General features: G+C 42.2%; 1 non-coding gene across 1 annotated transcript; it reads right to left on the bottom strand.

Annotated features, from left to right (window-relative positions):
- Positions 1–526: 526 nt before the first annotated feature.
- On the bottom strand, positions 527–634 carry LOC112731425 (small nucleolar RNA R71). Its single transcript, XR_003167203.1, has one exon. It is a non-coding gene; the product is annotated as a small nucleolar RNA R71 (small nucleolar RNA).
- Between the last annotated feature and the right edge of the window lie 6,489 nt (positions 635–7,123).

Genomic DNA, 7,123 nt, shown 5'->3' with positions numbered 1-7,123 from the left:
CAAAAGCATTCTTGTTGAGGCTGATCCTGAACCTGAAAGGACCTTGAAGCGAAAGCTAAGAGAAGCTAAAGCACAAATCTCTGTAGAGGACCTAACAGAGCTCTTTAAACAAGAAGAAAACATGGCAGCCGAAAACAACAACAATGCCAACAATGCAAGGAAGGTGCTTGGTGACTTTACTGCACCTACTCCCGACTTCTATGGGAGAAGCATCTCAATCCCTGCCATTGGAGCAAACAACTTTGAGCTTAAGCCTCAATTAGTTTCTCTAATGCAATAGAATTGCAAGTTTCATGGACTTCCATTGGAAGATCCTCATCAGTTCTTAGCTGAATTCTTGCAAATCTGTGACACTGTCAAGACCAATAGGGTTGATCCTGAGGTCTACAGACTTATGCTCTTCCCTTTTGCTGTAAGAGACAGAGCTAGGACATGGTTGGACTCACAACCTAAAGAAAGCCTGAACTCTTGGGAAAAGCTAGTTAATGCCTTCTTGGCAAAGTTCTTTCCACCTCAAAAATTGAGTAAGCTTAGAGTGGAAGTCCAAACCTTCAGGCAGAAGGAAGGTGAATCCCTCTATGAAGCTTGGGAAAGATACAAGAAATTGATCAGAAGGTGTCCTTCTGACATGCTTTCAGTATGGAGCATGATAGGTATCTTCTATGATGGTCTGTCTGAACTGTCCAAGATGTCATTGGACAGCTCTGCTGGGGGATCTCTTCATCTGAAGAAGACGCCTGCAGAAGCTCAGGAACTCATTGAAATGGTTGCAAATAACCAATTCATGTACACTTCTGAAAGGAACCCTATGAATAATGGGACAAGTCAGAAGAAAGGAGTTCTTGAGATTGATACTCTGAATGCCATATTGGCTCAGAACAAAATATTGACTCAGCAAGTCAATATGATTTCTCAGAGTCTGTCTGGAATACAAGCTGCATCAGTCAGTACTAAGGAAGCTTCCTCTGAAGAAGAAGCTTATGACCCTAAGAACCCTGCAATGGAAGAGGTGAATTACATGGGAGAACCCTATGGAAACACCTATAATCCTTCATGGAGAAATCATCCAAATCTCTCATGGAAGGATCAACAGAGACCTCAACAAGGTTTCAACAACAGTAATGGTGGAAGAAACAGGTTTAGCAATAGCAAGCCTTTTCCATCATCTTCTCAGCAATAGGCAGAGAATTCTAAGCAGAGCCACTCTGACTTAGCAACTATAGTCTCTGATCTAATTAAAACCACTCAAAGTTTCATGAATGAAACAAGGTCCTCCATTAGCAATTTGGAGGCACAAGTGGGTCAGCTGAGTAAGAAAATTACTGAACTCCCTCCTAGTATTCTCCCAAGCAATATAGAAGAGAATCGAAAGAGAGAGTGCAAGGCCATAAACACGTCTCACATGGCCGAACCTGGAGAGGAGGAAGAGACAGTGATCTCCACTGAGGAAGACCTCAATGGACATCCACTGGCCTCCATGGAATTCCCTGATGAGAAACCATGGGAATCTGAGGCTCACACAGAGACCATAGAGATTCCATTGAATTTACTCCTACCATTCATGAGCTCTGATGAGTATTCTTCCTCTGAAGAGGATGAAGATGTTACTGAAGAGCAAGTTGCTAAGTACCTTAGAGTAATCATGAAGCTAAACGCCAAGTTATTTGGTAATGAGACTTGGGAGAATGAACCTCCATTGCTCACTAAAGAACTGGATGACTTGACTAGGCAGAAATTACCTCTGAAGAGACAAGATCCTGGAAAGTTCTCAATACCTTGTACCATAAGCACTATGACCTTTGAGAAGACTCTATGTGACCTAGGGTCAAGCATAAACCTCATGCCTCTCTCTGTAATGGAGAAGCTAGGGATCATTGAGGTACAAGCTGTAAGAATCTCACTGGAGATGGCAGACACTTCAAAGAAACAGGCTTATGGACTTGTAGAGGATGTCTTGGTAAAGGTTGAAGGCCACTACATCCTTGCTGATTTCATAATCCTAGAAACTGGGAAGTGTATGGATGAATCCTTCATCCTTGGCAGACCCTTCCTAGCCACAGCAAAAGCTGTAATTGATGTTGACAGAGGAGAATTAATCATTAAAGTGAATGAAGACTCCCTTGTGTTTAAAGCTCAAGGATATCCCTCTGTAACCATGGAGAGGAAGCATGAAGAGCTTCTCTCAATACAGAGACAAACAGAGCCCCCACAGTCAAACTCTAAGTTTGGTGTTGGGAGGTTCTAACATTGCTCTGAACATCTGTGAGGCTCAATGAGAGCCCACTGTCAAGCTATAGACATTAAAGAAGCGCTTGTTGGGAGGTAACCCAATCTTTAATTATCTATGTTAAATTTCTATTTTCTTTTGTTATTTTATGTTTTCTGTAGGTTGATGATCATGTGAAGTCACAAAAACAATTGAAAAAGCAAAAACAGACTGAAAAACAGAATGAAAAATAGAACACCCTGGAGGAGAAACTTACTGGCGTTTAAACGCCAGTAAGAGTAGCAGAATGGGCGTTAAACGCCCAATCTGGCACCATTCTGGGCGTTTAACGCCAGAAATGGGCACCAGACTGGCGTTTAACGCCAGGAATGGGCAAGAAGCTGGTGTTAAACGCCAGAAATGGGCAGCAGCCTGGCGTTAAGCAGAAAGGGGCATTTTTGCACGCCACTTGGTGCAGGGATGAGATATCCTTGACACCTCAGGATTTATGGACCCCACAGGATCCCCACCTACCCCACCTCTCTCTCTCTTCTTCACCCATTCACCAATCACCTCAATACCTCTTCCCCAAAAACCCCTTACCTATCAAATCCCACCATTCTCTTCACCACTCACATCCATCCTTCATAAAACCCCACCTACCTCACCATTCAAATTCAAACCACTTTCCCACCCAAACCCACCCATAATGGCCGAACCATACCCCCCCCCTCTCCACTCCTATATAAACCCATCTTCACTCCTTCATTTTCACACAACATACACACTACTTCTCCCCATTGGCCGAAATACTAAGCCCCCTCCATCTCCTATATTTCTTCTTCTTCTACTCTTTTCTTTCTTCTTTTGCTCGAGGACGAGTAAACCTTCTAAGTTTGGTGTGGTAAAAGTGTTGTTTTTTGTTTTTCCATAACCATTTATGGCACCTAAGGCCGGAGAAACCTCTAGAAAGAGGAAAGGAAAGGCAAAAGCTTCCACCTCCGAGTCATGGGAGATGGAGAGATTTATCTCAAGGGTGCACCAAGACCACTTCTATGAAGTTGTGGCCAAGAAGAAGGTGATCTCCGAGGTCCCTTTCAAACTCAAAAAGGGTGAATATCCGGAGATCCGACATGAGATTCGAAGAAGAGGTTGGGAAGTTCTCACCAACCCCATTCAACAAGTCAGAATCTTAATGGTTCAAGAGTTCTATGCCAATGCATGGATCACCAAGAACCATGATCAAAGTGTGAACCCGGACCCAAAGAATTGGCTTACAATGGTTCGGGGGAAATGCTTAGATTTTAGTCCGGAGAATGTAAGGTTGGCATTCAACTTGCCTATGATGCAAGGAGATGCACACCCCTACACTAGAAGGGTCAACTTTGATTAAAGGTTGAACCAAGTCCTCATAGACATCTGTGAAGAGGGCGCTCAATGGAAGAGAGATTCAAGAGGGAAGCCGGTTCAACTAAGAAGGCATGACCTCAAGCCCGTGGCTAGGGGATGGTTGGAGTTTATCCAACGCTCAATCATTTCCACTAGCAACCGGTCTGAAGTTACTATAGATCGGGCTATCATGATCCATAGCATCATGATTAGGGAGGAAGTAGAAGTTCATGAAGTTATATCCCAAGAACTCTACAAGGTGGCGGACAAGTCCTCTACTTTGGCAAGGTTAGCCTTCCCTCATCTCATTAGTCACCTCTGCAATTCAACTGGAATTGACATAGAGGAAGACATCCTCATTAATGAGGATAAGCCCATCACTAAGAAAAGGATGGAGCAAACAAGAGATCCCACTCATGGACATGAGGAAATTCCTCATCATGAAATCCCTGAGACACCTCAAGGGATGCATTTTCCTCCACAAAACTATTGGGAGCAAATCAACACCTCCCTAGGAGAATTAAGTTCCAACATGGGACAACTAAGGGTGGAGCACCAAGAGCATTGCATCCTCCTCCATGAAATTAGAGAAGACCAAAGAGTCATGAGAGAGGAGCAACAAAGGCAAGGAAGAGATATTGAGGAGCTCAAGCACTCCATTAGATCTTCAAGAGGAAGAGCAAGCCGCCATCACTAAGGTGGACCCGTTCTTTAATCTCCTTGTTCTTTATTTTCTGTTTTTCGAATTTTTATGCTTTATGTTTATTTATGTTTGTGTCTTTATTACATGATCACTAGTGTCTAAGTGTCTATGCCTTAAAGCAATGAAAATGAATCCATCACCTTTCTTAAATAAAAAATATTTTTAATTGAAAAAGAAAAAGAAGTGCATGAATTTCGAATTTTAAAACAGTTTAATTATTTTGATGTGGTGGCAATACTTTTGTTTTTCTGAATGAATGCTTGAACAGTGTATATTTTTGAATTTGATTGTTTATGAATGTTAAAATTGTTGGCTCTTGAAAGAATGATAGAAAAAGGAGAAATGTTATTTGATGATCTGAAAAATCATAAAATTGATTCTTGAAGCAAGAAAAAGCAGTGAAATTGGGCTACAGAAGCCCAATTGGGCTTTCCAGCAATATATAATAGTCCATACTTTGCCCAAGATTTGATGGCCCAAACCGGCGTTCCAAGTCAGCTTAAGAATTCTGGCGTCAAAACGCCAGAACTGGCACAAAAGCTGGAGTTAAACGCCCAAACTGGCATAAAATCTGGCGTTTAACTCCAAGAAAAGTCTCTACATGTGAAAGCTTCAATGTTCAGCCCAAGCACACACCAAGTGGGCCCGGAAGAAGATTTCTGCATTAATTACTTATTTCTGTAAACCCTAGGCTACTAGTTCTCTATAAATAGGACCTTTTACTATTGTATTTTCATCTTGGTTCTTCAGGTTCCCTCTCTGGGGCCGAAGCCAATGACCACCATTATCACTTTTGTATTTTCAACGATGGAGTTTCTACACACCATAGATTAAGGTGTGGAGCTCTGCTGTTCTTCATGAATTAATGCAAAGTACTACTGTTTTTCTATTCAACTCAAGTCTATTTCTTCTCCAAGATATTCATTCGCACTCAAGAACATGATGAATGTGATGATTATGTGACACTCATCACCATTCTCACCTATGAACGTGTGCCTGACAACCACTTCCGTTCTACATGCAAACAAGCTTGAATGTGTATTTCTTAGGTTTCTAATCTAAGATTAGAACCTTCGTGGTATAGGCTAGAATTATTGGCGGCCATTCCTAAGATCCGGAATGTCTAAACCTTGTCTGTGGTATTCTGAGTAGGATCTGGGAAGGGATGACTGTGACGAGCTTCAAACTCGCGAGTGTTGGGCGTGTAACAAACGAAAAAAGATCAATGGATCCTATTCCAACATGATCGAGAACCGACAGATGATTAGCCATGCGGTGACAGCGTGCGTAGAACATTTTCACTGAGAGGACGGGAAGTAGCCATTGACAATGGTGATGCCCAACATAAAGCTTGCCATGGAAAGGAGTATGAATGATTGGAAGAAGGCAATAGGAAAGCAGAGATTCAGGAGGAACAAAGCATCTTCATACACTTATCTGAAATTCCTACCAATGAATTACATAAGTATCTCTATCTCTATCTTTATTTTATATTTTATTTATCTTTAATTATCAATCCTCCATAACCATTTGAATCTGCCTGACTGAGATTTACAAGATGACCATAGCTTGCTTCAAGTCGACAGTCTCCGTGGGATCGACCCTTACTCACGTAAGGTATTACTTGGACGACCCGGTGCACTTGCTGGTTAGTTGTGCGGAATTGTGACAAAGTGTGATTCACGTTTGAGAGCTCCAAGTCTTTGGCGCCATTGTAAATGATCACAATTTCGTGCACCACTAGAATTTCAAGTGGGATACCTCTCTGAGAAGATTTCCAAACCTACTAACAGCTTCCCAAGTGACACAAAGAAAAACCTGAGAGGTGAAGCAAAGAAAGTAAGATGGGAAGACTGTAAGATGGTCAATATAAGTGATAAGGGGACTGAGGAAGAGCTGAACAAACCCTTCGAACACTCTGGAGATACTTCAGCAGAGAAGCAGGAAGAAGGTCACCAAAAAACCAAAATTACACAGAAGGAGATGCTGAAACTCTATGCACCTTTTTCCCAAAGACTCAAGGGTGGTGTGGAAAAGAGAATATACTCAAAGTTCCTTGATATGTTTGTATCTCTCCATGTAAACATACCATTCATCAAGGCTCTCCAACAAATGCCCTCGTACATTAAATATATGAAAGAGCTGCTGACCAGGAAAAGCTCACTCAAAGGAGGGCAAACAATAGTGATGAATAAGGACTGCAGTGCTCTCATTCAACCAGAGTTGCCTACAAAAAGGAAGGACCCAGGGAGTTTTCACATCCCCTGTGCCATAGGAGAAACAATGTTTGACAAAGGACTCTGTGACCTGGGAGCAAGCATCAACTTAATGCCTTTATCTCTTATGAAGAAGCTGCAGATCAATGAGCTAATGCCCACAGACGTAGTCATCAGGCTAGCTGACAAAACTCAAAAAAAAGCAGTAGGAGTGGTTGAAAACGTGTTGGTAAAGGTTGGGAACTACTTCCTTCCCACAGACTTTGTCATATTGGAAATGGAAGAGAGTCACCTTCACCCAATCATATTGGGAAGACCATTCCTAGCTACAGCCCGAGCGCTTATAGATATGGAGCGAGGAGAGCTAATACTGAGGATACATGATGAACAACTTACTTTCAATGTCTTCAAACCCTCACAAGAAGCAGATCAAGAAAACAAGGAACCAAGGGAAGATCACAACAAAGCATTGGTGGAAGAAACAAGCACTAAAGCACAAACTGTACACCTAGGAATTCCTTTGGTTGCTGAGCAAAACAGTCAGGAGGTGTCACAGCTAAAAGAAAACTAAGAGGAGCCTAAACCACCAGAGTCATATGAGACCAGCAA

This window comes from Arachis hypogaea, chromosome 12 (assembly GCF_003086295.3).
Source record: "Arachis hypogaea cultivar Tifrunner chromosome 12, arahy.Tifrunner.gnm2.J5K5, whole genome shotgun sequence".
NCBI lineage: Eukaryota > Viridiplantae > Streptophyta > Magnoliopsida > Fabales > Fabaceae > Arachis > Arachis hypogaea.
Note: the sequence above shows the minus strand (reverse complement) of the source record. Positions and strands in the feature narration are given on the sequence as shown.